Source organism: Belonocnema kinseyi, chromosome 3 (assembly GCF_010883055.1).
Source record: "Belonocnema kinseyi isolate 2016_QV_RU_SX_M_011 chromosome 3, B_treatae_v1, whole genome shotgun sequence".
NCBI classification, from domain to species: domain Eukaryota; kingdom Metazoa; phylum Arthropoda; class Insecta; order Hymenoptera; family Cynipidae; genus Belonocnema; species Belonocnema kinseyi.
In genome coordinates this window covers 155363342-155378673 of record NC_046659.1, presented here as the reverse complement: position 1 = coordinate 155378673, position 15332 = coordinate 155363342, and the positions used below count along the sequence as shown (strand labels likewise).

General features: G+C 26.0%; 1 protein-coding gene across 1 annotated transcript in view; it reads left to right on the top strand.

Moving 5' to 3' along the window:
• Positions 1 to 15332, top strand: part of LOC117170196 (single-minded homolog 2) — a 101017-nt gene that overhangs the window by 6723 nt on the left and 78962 nt on the right. The window lies entirely within an intron of this gene.

Genomic DNA, 15332 nt, shown 5'->3' with positions numbered 1-15332 from the left:
GACGTTTTTTTAGCTGAAAGCAAAGAATTTTTAAATTTGTTAAATTTTTGGGGTTTTCTATTTTCAAACTTAATAAAAATGCCTAAAATACAACATTGGCCTCTTCCAATTTAGAAAAGCTAGAAAACGAAAATGTCCTACCTTCGAACTCAATAAAAACGTGGAAAACAAAAAAAAGTGCCTTTTATAATTAAAATCAAAATTTCATCCCTTTGGAGTCACTAAAAAGCCAAAAAATATTTCTCTCACAATTCAGAAAAAAAAAATTTCCTCCCTTCCAACTCACTAGAAATGTTAAAAATAAAAAATAAATTCCCATACAATTTAAAAAAAAGAATAAAAAATTACATCCATCAATTCAATAAAAATGTTTAATTCTTCTACCAATTCGGAAATAAGGGCGAAAGAAATTTCCTTTTCGAACTTCATTAAAATTTTTTAAATAAAAAAGTTCCGCTTCCAATTTAGAAAAAGTTGAAAACTTGAAATTGAGAAATAATAAAAATGTAAATTTCCTTTCTTCCAACTAAATAAAAATCTTAAAAATGAAAATATTTATTTTTTTACAATTCAGAAAAAAATAAAGACAACATTCCCACCTTCCGAGTCGCTGAAAATCTTGAAGATAAATAATGTATCTCTTCCAGATCAGAAGAAATTGAAAAATCCAAATTTCCACCCTTCCGGCTCAGTAATAGTGCGGTAAAATGACCTCTTTCAATTAAAAATTAAAAAAAAAAAACTAATGAATTTCGTCGCTTCCTATTCTATACAAATCTTAAAAATAAAAATCTTCCGGCTTCTAATTCAGAAAAATTGAAAACAATAACTTCCTCCCTTTCAACCCAGCGAAAATCTTAATAATAGAAAATTATCTTTCTTTTAATCCATAAAGTATTGAGAACTAAATTGTCCCCCTTTCCAACCCGATAAAAATCTTAAAAATATAAACTGTGTCCCTCTGTGAATCTAACAACAATTATAAAATTAAATTTTGTCCATATAAGGTATATTTTTTTTAAAAGGTGTTATGTTCCACTTACCAGTTATGCTTGGGTAAACTATAATTTCATTTAACAACGGTGATTGTTATTACCAAATTTTATAAACAAATTTACAGTTAGAGCAATTTTAAGAGTTTCAGGTACTTTTTTTAATCGTGCTTGTTGAGCTTGCCAATTTTCGTTAATACTGTTCGGTGTTATTATATTGCTGAAACTGTGCATTTTTTTATAAAATTTGATAATAACAATTGCAGTTTTGAAATGGCAATATAGTTTTCTAAAATATCACGGGCAACTACGTTAAAATAACTGTAACGCTCAAAATTAGCATAAAATGCGTATTTGTGTACAAAATTTGTTTATAACAATAATAAATACATTTATGTTTATTTTTTTATCACATTATATTAGTTCAAATGGTTTTAAAACGAAAATCACTTCATAAATATCAAAAACCTTTCAAAAATGACCTAATATTGTTTATAAATACAGTAATTAATAAAAAATTATATATGTACAAGAAGCTGTCAAAGTGTGCTTCGCGAATGTTTATTTATCGATTATATACGAATATCTACCTAATAAAATTTTAAAGAAAAGTTGCGCGTGTGTGTCATTTAGTTTTTCAATTTTTTTATAAATAAACAAATATGACCGAAAAAATGGAACTTTTTTTCTGTTTGACGTTTCGGGTGCCCATCAATAATAGGAATCCCATCATGATACAATAACCAAAAAAATGTTTATAAACAATTGTTTTTTTTGAAATTGTGTTTTCTGTAATTATAATGAAGAAAAGTTCTCTTAAGAGTTCTTTTAAGTTTTAGGATTTGCATTTTTTTGTAAATGCATTTACTGCGCCAGTTTTGCGTAAAGCTAGCAGTAGAAATATTGGTTATATATAAAAATTTTTCCCCTTACAGTAATTGTGGGCTCATTTAAGATTCTTGCATGACCCCCGGCGAAATTTTTCAAAAACAACCCCTATCCCAAAAAGCTACCCTAAAAAATAAATATGCACTAATCTGAAAAGTGAGTTTTCAAATGTTAAAGGATGTTTTTGAAAAATTTTTTTTGATGAAGCTGTGAAGAGCCTGACATGAGCCTTAAATTCTGATGTACTCACTTTAATGATTAGTGCGTGTATTTCGTGCACTTTATCAGCACTTTTGGGTGAGGGGTAGTTTGTATGTTAAGGAATGGTTTTGGAAAATGGATTTTGGGGGCGTTGAAGAGCCGAAAATTAGCCATAAATTCTGATGTTCTCACTTTTATGATTAGTGCATATTTATTTGTTGAGGTAGTTTTTTGTGAAAGGGGTTGTTTTTGAAAAATTTCGCCGGGGGTCATACAAAAAAACCTGAAATGAGCTCTCAATTCCTGTGAAAGAAAAAATGTGATATAAACAATATTTCTACTATAGTACTACTAGCTTTACGTAAAGCTGACAGTATGCATGTTTTTGAAAAAATGCAAAGTCCGAAATTTAGCTTTTTGGTATTAAATGCGCCTTAAATGAGCGCCTAATTATGATGTAGGTCTTTTTTCAATTATAGTCCTTTTAATTGGAATCTTTATGATAATTTCAGGAACATTCATAATTAGTTGAAAAATTTTTTAACTTTTAATTAAACAAATTCATAGTGCAACCTTATAAAGTCTCGAATTGAAAAATGTCCTTAATAAATGCCCAAAAAATGCATTTGTTTATTAAATTTGTTTTGAAAAAGCATTTAATTTATCAACTAGGTAGGAATGTGATGAAATTATCAAGAATTTCACAGTCAAAACGACTGACATAAAGAAAAACGAATTTTTTCCCTGGATAAATGCCCGAATAGTGAATTTTTCATTAAATTTTATTTTAAAAAACATAAAATTATTCAACAAATTATGGATGCTGCTGAAATTATTATGAAGTTCCCCCATAAAGTACTGCCATAACAAAAAACTTTTTGGTCGATACATGACCGAATAATAAGTTTGTTTATTAAATTTGTTTAAAAAATCATAAAACTTATCAGCAAATTATTAATTTAGCTGAAATTATCATGAGATTCCTAATTTAAAAAACCAGCATCGAAAAAGGTGAATTTTTTTGTCGACAAATGCCTGAATAATTTGTTTAATAATTGTGTTGAATTTCATAATGTAAACGATAGTTTAAAAATGTAATGATAATAATAATTTAATAATAATAAAATTTAAAAAATTAATCATGTTTGATAATTTCTTTATAATATTAACAAAAATAATCTTAGAAGAAATTTCCTAATTATAATATTTTGTGTCCATCGAAATTACTTGCAATATACCTTAAAAAAACGAAAGGTTAATGAAAATTAAAGAAAACACACTTTCAGCAAATAATTTGTTTATAAATCTTTTGTTTGTTTATTTTAACATAGTAAAAAAAAATATCTTTATGTTTATTAAATCTATACAGTGAAATTAATTACAAAATATTTCCTATTGTTGAGAAGGAACAGGAATGTCAAATAGAAAAAATTGCCATTTTTTTCATCATATTTGTTTATTTATAAAAAATTGAAAACCTTAATCGAAAATCTGACGTACGTACGTTATTTTGAACCAAAAAAAGTAATTTGTTTAAAGAGGGGAAGTGAGGGGAATTAAGGAAATTTAATAGGAGGAGGAGTAGCCCGATTAGGGGAGTGAGGGGAGGGGCGAAAAAAAATCTGCCCGCCACGCGGACACAGTCTCATCGCGCGCTACGCATGCGGCTCGCGAGTTTGAGCGCGCGACTATTGGTTCTCGCGCTATGCGCTCGGTCTTTATATTTTCGCACATTCTTGCGTAAATCTTTAAAAATTAAGACTCAAAACATCCAATACTGTAATTTTGTGATTGTGAACTCTCTTTTGTTAAAGCTCCTTCGGCTTTAACGAACACATTCTCATCACGTATCTCGTGCTTCGTACTCGATTCTGTCCCAACTTTCAACCTTTCTACATTATACTCAACACTTTTATATTAAATGTATACATTTTTTTTATAATTTAAAAAAATTTGTAATCTTGTTTTTTACGATTAAAGAAAAACCACTGCGCATCTGCATAGGGTCTGATGCAGGAACCCCATAAATGGTCCTATACAGGAACCTGTATAGGATCCTATGTCCTCTTTCGTCTTTTCTGTATTTTTTCAAACAATTTTTTATTTTTTATCTTATTTTTTACGATTGAAAGAAAATCTACTCGTCCTATCTAAAAATGAGTAATAATAAATTTATAGATCTTTTTAGGCGAACAACTTTTGTCTAATTATTTTAAGTTCGTAGATTGTGTCGTTTTTTAAAAAAATTTAATTTGTTTATTTTCAATGTTATTTTTTATGATTGATGCAAAAGGAAGCGTAACTTTCGTCTATTTATTTTTTGTATAGTTTTTGTCGTTTGTCAAAAAATTAACTTTTTTATTTTTATTGTTTTTTTAGGCATAAAATAAAAACTGTGCATCCTATAAAAAATAATTATTTAAAATTTGTAGCTCTTTTTTGTATAAACATGTTTTTTCTCATTTTTTTCGTCTCTTGCATATTTTGACCAAAAAATGCAACTTTTGAATTTTTCATTATTTTTTGTACAATCAAATTTTGAATTTTCAACTTTTCGACCAAATTAAAAAAGTTATGATAATCTTGCTGGGCTTTCAAAAATCACCGTTTTTCTTCTTTTGATTTTTTTCATATCATACGTTGTTTGGCTTCAAATGTTCATTTTATTTATTTTTTTTTTTTTTTGAAAATCCTCTAACTCTGATAACTTTCTTTTTATAGAAAAAAATGATAAGGATAAATTGTTTGTGTTTCTGAGTGCTATGAATAACCGTAAATAGAATTTTGAAATCTTGAAAAAATGTGGTTTCAAACATTTTGAAAATGCGCTGACTTTTTAAATTTTCATCCAAAATAGCGGGTTTACGAACTCGTTCTTTCTTTTTAGGCCTTAAAAAGTGTGCCAAATCAGAATCCAATTTGATCAATTCTACGAAAGTCATCGTGCCTACAAAATACAGACTACAGACTACAGACAGACAGCAGACACCTTCGTAAAAATGGTTTTTTCTGACTCAGGGGATCTCAAAACGTGTAGATTCAATGAAAACCGACAAAGTGAACTTTTACATAAAACCAATACCTTCTCATTAGGATAAAAATGTAAAAAAATAATAATAATCAGCCTCGAGGGATCTTTTAAGAATTTATTTTTATTTTTTCAGCTTTGAAATCATTTACAAATTGTTGCCGGAGTCGTATTTTTAAGATTTTGAAAATTTGTTAAATAGCTCAAATATGTCTGACAAGCTTTGCTTGCTGAAGTTAACATGTTTTCCTAACGATTGAAACCCGAGAACGAAGGGTTAATAGACTCAAATTATTTGTTCCTTCAATTCGTAACTCGAATGAGCCGGCTAAAGTTAAACTCGTTTATTTTGAGAAATTTCGAAAATAGTGTTTTTCCGACTAAATCTGAATGAAATAGGCGTATAGATAAGAGGGAAAACAAAATAGTATTAAAAAAATAAAAAATAAAAAATAACGCGCCAAAGCAGCCGGATAAAGGCGTGTTCGTTTCCTAAAGTCATTTGTTAAGTTTCCCCTTAAACGTGATCTTTCCAAGCCCCTTTCTACCACCCTTGCTTACGTGGTTGACAACCTCGACAAAACTTATATATGCCCTCACACAGCTGTCACTCTGATTTACCCACGTGCTTTTGCAGGCTTAATTTCTCTCACTGTTTTCCAATTGATATTTACAAACTTTTTTTCACTTCTTAACAAATCAGCAGTTAAGGATTCAAAGAGATTTCCTTTATTAGAGGCATCGCTCTCACCACAGTATTGACACTATTTTGATACTAATTCGAAAAAAATGACACTAAAGACTATTTTTCACAATTTTCTCTCAATGCTAACATTTCTTTGCTTTTTTTGTAAAGTATTTTTGAACTTCTTTGTAACATAAATTTACAACCAAAGAGATGAATTTTCAAAACAGATGATTAGTTTTCTAATTAAAAAGGTGAACTGGCAAAAATTACATCAATTTTATAACAAATATTTAATTTTCAACTAAAAATATTAATTTTCTGATAGAAAATATGGATTTTTAACAGATTAGTTTGATGTTCAACCAAAATTAATTCCCAACAAAATAGTTAATTTTTTAAACTGACAGATTAATTTTCCACCAGAAAAGATGAATTTTTAAGGAAAGACATCAATTTTCAACCTTTTAGTTGAATCCTTAATCGAAGTAGATTAATTTTCATCCAAACAGTTGCATTTTTAATTTTTAATTTTCTACCGAAATAGATGACACTTTCATCAAAATGGATTCCGCTTTTAACAAATGTTGAATTAAGAGAGTTAATAAAAAATAATTCGATACAGTCGTTGCATTTTTATTCCGAGAATATAAACTGTAAACAAACAAGGTAACAACTAAGAAAATTAATTTTTAAACAAAACAAACAAAAAACAATTTTTGTACTAAAATTCTGAATCTTGAACCAAAGAGTTTAATTCTCCACCTAAAAATATGAATTAAAAAATTTAAGAATTGATTTTCAACGCAAAATATTTTCTTTTAAAATTTAAACCAAAATTATCTTTAATCAACAAAAATAAATACTTAAGCGAAAGAATTGAATTCCCAGCTAAAACAGATAATTTTTTAATCAAACAATTGCATTTTCAACCCAAAAGATGAGCTTACCATAAAAAAGTTCAATTTTCTATAAGAAAAGACGAATTTTCAACAAGATTTTCAACAAGTTTTTCAACCAAAAAGATAAATTTTCAACCAAGTACTTGAATTCTTAATTGAAACTGATTAATTTTTCTACAAAAGAAATTCTCAACAAAATTCATACATGTTTTATTAAATAGTTGAATTTTCACGAAAAAAATATTCATTTTCTTCCATATAGGACAAAGTTTTAACATAATAGTTCAATTTTTAACATTGTAGTTAATTTTTTCAACCAAGAAAATTAATTTTCACCAAAAAGACGAATTTTCCACAAAATACATCAATTTTAAACCAAATACTTAAATTTTTAATTTATATTATTAATTTTCTACCAAAAAGATCAATTTTCAACAAAATACATCATTTTTTTCGAAACAGATGAATTTACAACCAAAAAAATTAATTCTATGGTCGAGAATCATAAGAGGCTAACCCTTATTCGAAAAAATTTTCAGAAATTTTTGAGGAACTTTGTTATTTTATTAAAAATAGTGTGATTCAATATTTTTACTTTCTGAAAATAGCACGACACGCAGGATGAATTTTCAACTTAGACCATTAATTTTCTACCTATAAAAAAAAGTTGAATTCGCAATAAAGTACTTACATTTTTAACGAGATAATTGAATTTGCAACCAAGAAGATTAACTTTTGACCAGAAAAGACGAATTCTAAACAAACCACAGCACTGCAATTAATGCAACACAGTTGTGTTTTTTTCTATGAAATATTCAACTTTTTGTTCACTTTGTAATTAGAGTGAAGTAATAATTAATGCAATTTAGAAAAAAATTGTTTGAACAAATTATTATTTTTTAGAAATTTCAACCAAACAGTTGAATTTTTTAAGTAAAAAGATCAATTTTTAACCAAACATCCAATAGATAAATTTGTATTACAAGAAATTAATTTTCAACAAAAAGAGAAGAATTTTCTACAAAAAAGTTAAATCTACAACCCAAAAATATGATTTTTTTACAAAAAAGTTCATTTTTAACCAAAAATTTGAATTATCAATCAAACAATTAAATTTTTATTCAACAAGATTTCAACTAAAAAATGTTTTTATTCTCAATCAAAAACCGATTCATTTCTAAGCAAACATTTGCTTTTTCACAAAAAAATTGATTTTTTACAGCAAAAAAGAATTTAAAACAAACACAAGTTAACAAACAAAAATTTAAATTTTCTACCAAAAAGGCCAATTTAAAAAAAATACATCAGTTTCCAACAAAATAGTTAAGGTTTCATCTAAAAACGATCAATTTCCTACAAAAAAGGATTAGTTCAATTTTCAGTTGAAAAAATTAATTTTTAAGGAAAAAAGGTCCATTTTCAACGAAAAATGTAATAGTTGATATTTCGACGAAAAAATATTTTAATTTTTAATTTAGAACTGTTAATTTCAATTAGAAAAAAACGCATTTTCTACAAACCAGTATAATCCAAAGAGATAACATTTCTACCATAAGAGATTTTATTTAAAAAAAAATTATTTGTTTAAACAATAAGGTTTGTTAAATTTCATTAATTGTTACCTCACACTCAGTTAAAATTGGACATAACGTTGAATATTATATCAGAAAAAGCGCAACTTTCTATCATTATTCAAAGGCAATATTATTAAAAATAATATTAAATTGTTTAAACAATCTCTGTCTCTCTGTTACAAGTATTCTTTTAGTATAGAATATACCTCCTCTATTTGCGTCTCTTTTTTCTGCGGCTTTTCGTAATTGATCTATAGATTCCTCTTCAGTATCCCCACTACTGCCGCGCAATGCAAATATTGTATATGCTCTCTCTCTCTCTCTCTCTCTCTTCCTCTCTTACTATGCGTCTCCTCAAAACTCATGATGATTCCTAACGAACAATTTGAAACTAAATCCATCAAAGTTTAATTTCTGCCGTGTGGCCCCACTGCCACACACTGATTTTTTCTTCATGGGGCTTGCGGAACCCCTAAATTCCATTTTTTTAAACGCTTTTATTTTTTTGTGGACTCAAAGAAGCATTTTCGGACCATCTTTCTGTCCACTGATAACGAAAATGTAAATAATAATAAAAAAAAAAACAAGTAAAAAATGAGGATAAATAAGTTTCAGCTAAAATAATTTGTAAAATTGAACTGAGATGTGAAAAAGACAACAGTATTTAGTACTTGGAGTGGGTAACGAGTCAGCTAATAATAGTGAAATTGTAGTGGCAATACCAATAATTGAATGAGTTCTACGGTCGCAAGGCATACAACATCCTGGCACGTGCGTAAACAGCTCTTACGTAATTCAGAGTGGTACTTGTGGGTCTCGAAATATCTCCATTTTTACGCGAATTCGCTACAAATTTTTAAGAAAATTTCCTTCACGCAATAACTTGCACCTCGTTAGTTTCTAATAAGGGGGTTCAAAGATAGCATTTTTTTATCGAGTTTCTCCCCTTTCTCTTTTAAAAGTTATGATATAATTGAGGATATAATATTTGAATTACGCGGGACAGGAAATCACGCAGTAAACTCAAATCAAAATTTCACGTTGCAAACTCGAGACTCTTGCGTCTCAAATATTATAATTAAATCTCGCCAATAAAAAAATTACGAATGTTGACCGATTTCAAACAAAACTATTTTAAATATAAATAGAACGAAGCTAGAATAATTTTTGGGCGAAAAAGTAACAGGATTCAATTATGAATAATGGTATGTTTTTTTTTTTTAAATTAATCCTAATTAAGAGCGATGTTATTGTTATAGTATATAATATTTGACAATACGACCCGTTTCCGAAAAGATCAACTTTTATCGAACTTTTGTTTATGGGTTGAAATTTTTATTTATTAAACTCAATTTTAAATTTCCTTTAATTTTCATCAGTTGCAACATTAAATTTTCAATTGTTAATAATTGAAATGGAGATTTTCTTCAATTTAAAACTATTCAATTTTCTACTGTTGAAAGTGGAAGAAAATCGAAAATTTAAATTTTAACTGTTTAAAATTCAACTGTCGTAAATGAAAGAAAATTAACAAATGAATTTTCAATAGGTTAAAATTTAATTTAAAATTTTAAAAAATTTTTAATATCATAAAATTGATTTGTTTCAAATTAAAGAAAACTGGAGTTTCAATTGTTTCAAATTGAAGAAAATTAGTAATTGAATTTTGAACAGATGAAAATTCAATTGTTCAGAATTGAATATAATTAAAAATTGAAACTCCAATTGAATATTGTGCTATTAAAAATGAGAGAAAAATTCATTTTGAACTGTTAATAATTGAAGAAAATTGGTAATATATTTACTACTTGAATTTTCAGTAGTTTATTTTTTTTAAATTTGTCCAATTTTAAGTTAATAATTCTATTTTTGAAAATTGAAGAAAATTGAACAACGAGTTTTCAACAGTTAAATTTATACCATTGTAATTTTCATCAATTTCCAAATCTAAATTTATAACGGTTGAAATTTTAACAGTTGAAAATTTATAACTTAATTATCAGCAGTAGAAAATTCAACTGTTGAAAATTCAAAGGAATTAAAAAATAAATTATTAACTTTTGAAAATTGATAATTGAATTTTCAACAGTTGAAAACTCGTTTGTTGCAATTTTTGCGAAATTCTCCACTGTTGAATTATTTTAAACTTTTAACTGTTGAATTCAACAGGTATACTTAATAAATAAACATTTTAATCAATAATGAAATTATTAATTTCATTTGAATCATTTAACTTTGTTTAAAAGTATAACATTTCTGTAAAAAAATATTTTTTCTTCTTTCATATATACGTGAAAAATATTTTAATCTTCCCCCTATCCCCCCCCCTCTTTTTCATTTACAAAATATATTTCCCTCTTTTTTTGCTGTTATCCTGTATTTAAAATTACTTTTTTTGTACCATTCAAAATTACTGATTCAATCAGTGGACGTTCGTGGTTAGATCAATTTGTCTTTATTGGATAGAAAATAAATCTGATTTAAAATGAAAGTATTTTTGGGCTTTAATAATAACTAATAATTTTTTGTTAAAAATTTATTTTTTGAATAAGAGTTCAGTATAATCAAAAATAATGTATAGTCAATAATATATAGTCAAAAATTCAGTTTTATTTTTGTTCATAATTCGCAATTTTAGTTCTAAACTTATTTGTTTGGTAGATAATTTAACTACTTTCTTAAAATTCAGTTGTTCTTTTTTATATTCTCATAATTTATGATTGAGAAAGTATTAGAATTGTCCGAAATTTGACACAACAGTTTTTAAACGGATCTTCCCGTTTTGAGCTCCTCTGAATCCGAAAATCAAGTTTTTACGATGGCGTCTGTCTGTCCGTCCGTCCGTAAACACAATAACTCTCGAAAAAAATGTACGGAACAGATCGATCTTTGGAACACTTTTTTTAGGTCCTAAAAGATAGTAACGAGTTCGCTAACCAGCTATTTTTGATAAAAATTCAAAAAGTGAGCGCATTTTAAAAATTTTCGAGTTCACTTTTTTTCTGAATTTAAAAATTCTATGTACGGATATTTATATTATTGAAAAAGAAAAAAATTTATCCTAATGGCTTTTTTCGATAAAAAGAAAGTTCTCAGAGTTATAGCATCTTCAAAATTTTTAAAATCAATCAAAAATCAAAATTGTAACAACTATTTAGATTTTCTTAAAAAATCGAAAAATCACATTTTGATTGCACAAAAAATAATGAAAAATAAAAAATTCCATTTTGTAATCAAACTAAGCAAGATACGAAAAAAGATGAATAAACAAAAATTGTGATCTCAAAAAAGATCTATAAATTTTACTATTTGGTTGAACTAGTTATTTTACTTGAAAATTTATCTCTTTGGTTAAAAATTTAATTGTTATTTATGGTTGAAAATTAATTTTGTTGATTAAAAATTTAACCTTTCCTTTATTGCTTAACAATTCATCATTTGAATTGGAAATTTATCTGTTTGAAAATTAAACTTTTTTAGTTGAAAATTCAACTTTTTTTATGAAAATTTATGTAAAATCTTGAAGATTCATATTTTTTGGGTAAAAAATTAATCTTCTTCTAGTGAAATTCATTAAAAAATTAATAATACTTTTGCTTGAAAGTTGAACAGCTTTGTTAAAAATTCATTCTTTTGTTGGAAATTTAACTATTTTGTTGAAAATTAAGTTTTTTTATGATTAAAAATTTTGACGTACTTTGACATTATTCTTTGCAACAAAAATTTCATGCCGAATTTAAACAATTTAACAATTAAGAAGATTTATTGGACAGTACTTTTGTCTCTGATGAAATTATTATTATTTCTCATTGTAAATGACATTTTTATTCAATTCCTAAGCAGATTCATAATTCATAGCTTATATTTTCTCTTTAATTAGAAATTCGAAGAAAAGATTCAGGCATTTCTGAGTAACTTTTTTTTATTACTGACGAAATTCCTAACTTCATCGCGTAGCCTAAACACAAACCTCAATTCACAATCGTGGGCACTATTTAAATGAATTTTTATGATGTTTCCGTCGATTAGCGGAGCTAATCAAACCTGTCAACATAGTTCTCGCGTGCCACCGGATTTGAGAAATAAAAATTTAAGCAGGAAAACATAAATTTCGGACCAAGTGTCATTTAGCGATTTATCGAACTTTTTTATGTTCACCTTTCTCCGTTAGAAGGGGACTGCAAGCACGTTACAATTTATAATGCGTAAAAGATGAATGAAACAAAGGCAGTCTCTATTTAGACTAAAAAGTCACTGTTTTCTTTCTTTAATTTTTTTATTACTATTCAGTTATGACTAGAATTATTTCTTTCTTTCGTAAGATTCTGGCCGAGAAAACAAACTGGTAAAAGGTCGTAAGGGACCTTGCATAAATTACGTAAAATTTTTTTTTCTGAAGTTTTGAACTCCACTTAGTTTTTTTTTTTTAAATTTAAAATTTTATTTATTTTTTATTTATTTAGGGGATTTCCAAAAATTACGTGAGACGATTTGAGGAGAGGAGAGATTTAATCAGATACTACAGTTTCTTATTAATTAATAAGGGGATTAAACTTTTCAAAAAAGATCAGTTTCCAACTAACAATGTAATAGTTGATAATTTAAGCAAGGAACGATTTTCATTTCAAATAAAAAAATTTGAATCAGAAAAGACGAATTTCCAACAAAATAGTTGAATCCTCAACCAAAACAGATTTATTTTCAACCAAACAGTTGCATTTTTATAAAGAAAAAAGATTAAATTTTTACCAAAACAGATGAATTTTCAAATAAAAAAAATTTTCAAACAGATTTCAATTTTCAAATAAATAGTTGCATTTACTAGTGAACAATATGAGTTTTCCATAAAACAGTTGACTTTTCCACCCAGAAATATAAATTTTTGACAAAAGTTTCGAATCAAACAGATGAATTTTGAAATTAATTAATTGCAAACTAAGTAGTTCAAGTTTTTAATTAAAACATATTAATTCTCAACAAAAAATCTTATAAGTGATGTTTCAGGCTAAAAATATTTTTATTTAAAAATTAAAAATAATAGAATTTAACCAAAAATATTCATTTCAAACCAATCAGATTTATTTTCCACCAGTGTACTAATCAGTAATTTATGGTTAATTAAAATCATTGATTAAAATCGGGATTAAAATGTAGGACTTAAACTAAGAATTTTAGTTTAATAATAATTATACTATTTTATTATAACAGACCAAAATTTGTTAAAAATTCATTTTTTTGGTTCAAAATTCATAATTTTACGTAAAAATTCATTTCTTTGGTCGAAAATTTAACTATTTTTTTATCATTCTTTTTATTTACAGAACGTTATTCCTCTTGGTTCAAAATTTAACTACTGTTTGGTTTAAATTCACATATATTGTTGAAAATTCGTCTTTTTTGGTAGAAAATTAATTTTCTCGTTTAAAAATTTCACTTCTTGGTTTCAAATTAAAACGTCTTTCATATAAAATAAAAATATTTTTTAGTTGAAATATTAACTGTTGTATTTTTGTTGAAAATTCATCTTTTTATGTTAAAAACTCGTTTTATATTTGTTAAAAATCAGTTTCTTTTAATGAAAATTTAACAGTTTGGTTAAATAATCAACTGTTTTAAAAAAATTAATTTTATGTAATCTAAATTTAACTATTGTATTGTTGGTTATAAATTTTTTTTTAGTTTAAAAATTCCCCTAACTGTTGAAAAATTGTTTATGGTTTGTAAATTAGTTTTCTGTTAGTTAAAAATAAATGTTTAAACTGTAAATTTAACGCTTCTGTTGAAAAATCAACCTGTTAGTATAAAATTCAAGTATTTGTTTGAAAATTCAACTGTTTTGTAGAAAATTAACGTTTTGTAATAAAAACTTAACGATTGCATTTTTGGTTTCTTTATCTAATTTATTGAAAATTCTTCTTTTTTAGTAAAAAGTACATCTTTTTGGTTACAGATTCATCATTTTAGTCCAAAATTTATCTTTTTATTTAAAAATTAGTTTTTGCTTGTCAATAACTAATGTCTTTAGATTAAAAATTTAAAAATTTAGATTGAAGATTCAACTATTTTGTAGAGAACTTGTCTTGTTAGCTGGAAAATTTCACCATTTAATAGAAAATTCAATTATTTGGTAGAAAATTCAACCATTGTGTAGAAAATTAATTTTTTGTAATAAAAATTGAGTTAATGCATTTTTGGTTATAAATGTATATTTTATTTTGTCATAAATTCTCCTTTTTTGGTAGAAAATTAATCTTCTCGCTCGAAAGTTCAGCTGTATGGTTTATGATTTATTTATGTTGTTCAAAATATTGTTGTTATTGTTGTAGAAAAGCAATTTTTTGGTAAAAAAATGTTATTAACGTACTATTTTTGTTTCACGTAAAAATAATTTTTAGATGAAATATTACCTATTGACTGTTTTGTTGAAAATTCATTTTTTCGAGTTGAAAATTCAACTTTTGTAGAAAATTATTTTTTGTTGTTGAAAATTTATTTTTTGTAGTAAGAACCAAGCTATTGCATTTTCGGTTAAAAATTGATATATTTTTTTTTTAAATCAGATTGGACTATTTAGTTAAAAATGTATTTTATTTAGTTGAAAATTCGTCTTTTTCGTGGAAAATTAATCTTTTTGGTTGAAGATTCAACTATTTGGTTAAAAATGTATTTATTTTGTTCGAAATAGTTTAGTTGAAAATTCATATTTTTGGTTAAAAAATCGTTTTTAGTTTGTTAATAATTAATTTTTTAGGCTGACAATTTAACAGTTTTGTTGAAAATTAAATTGTTTTATAGAAAATTCGTTTTTCGTTGCTAAAAATTTATTTTCTGTATATGATAATTTGGTAGAAAATTAATTTTATTGATAGAAAATTTATCTTTTTATTTGAAAATGTAATTATTTAGTTTACGTATTTTATGCACGCCCTTTTACTGAAAATCAGTCACGTTAATGCGACTGATTGATTCAGTCATTAATATTGACTCATTCTTCTTCTTTTTTTAACGACAGCTTTGTCAGCAGAAATGACTGACTTTCCAGTAGAAGCATGCTTGATTAAT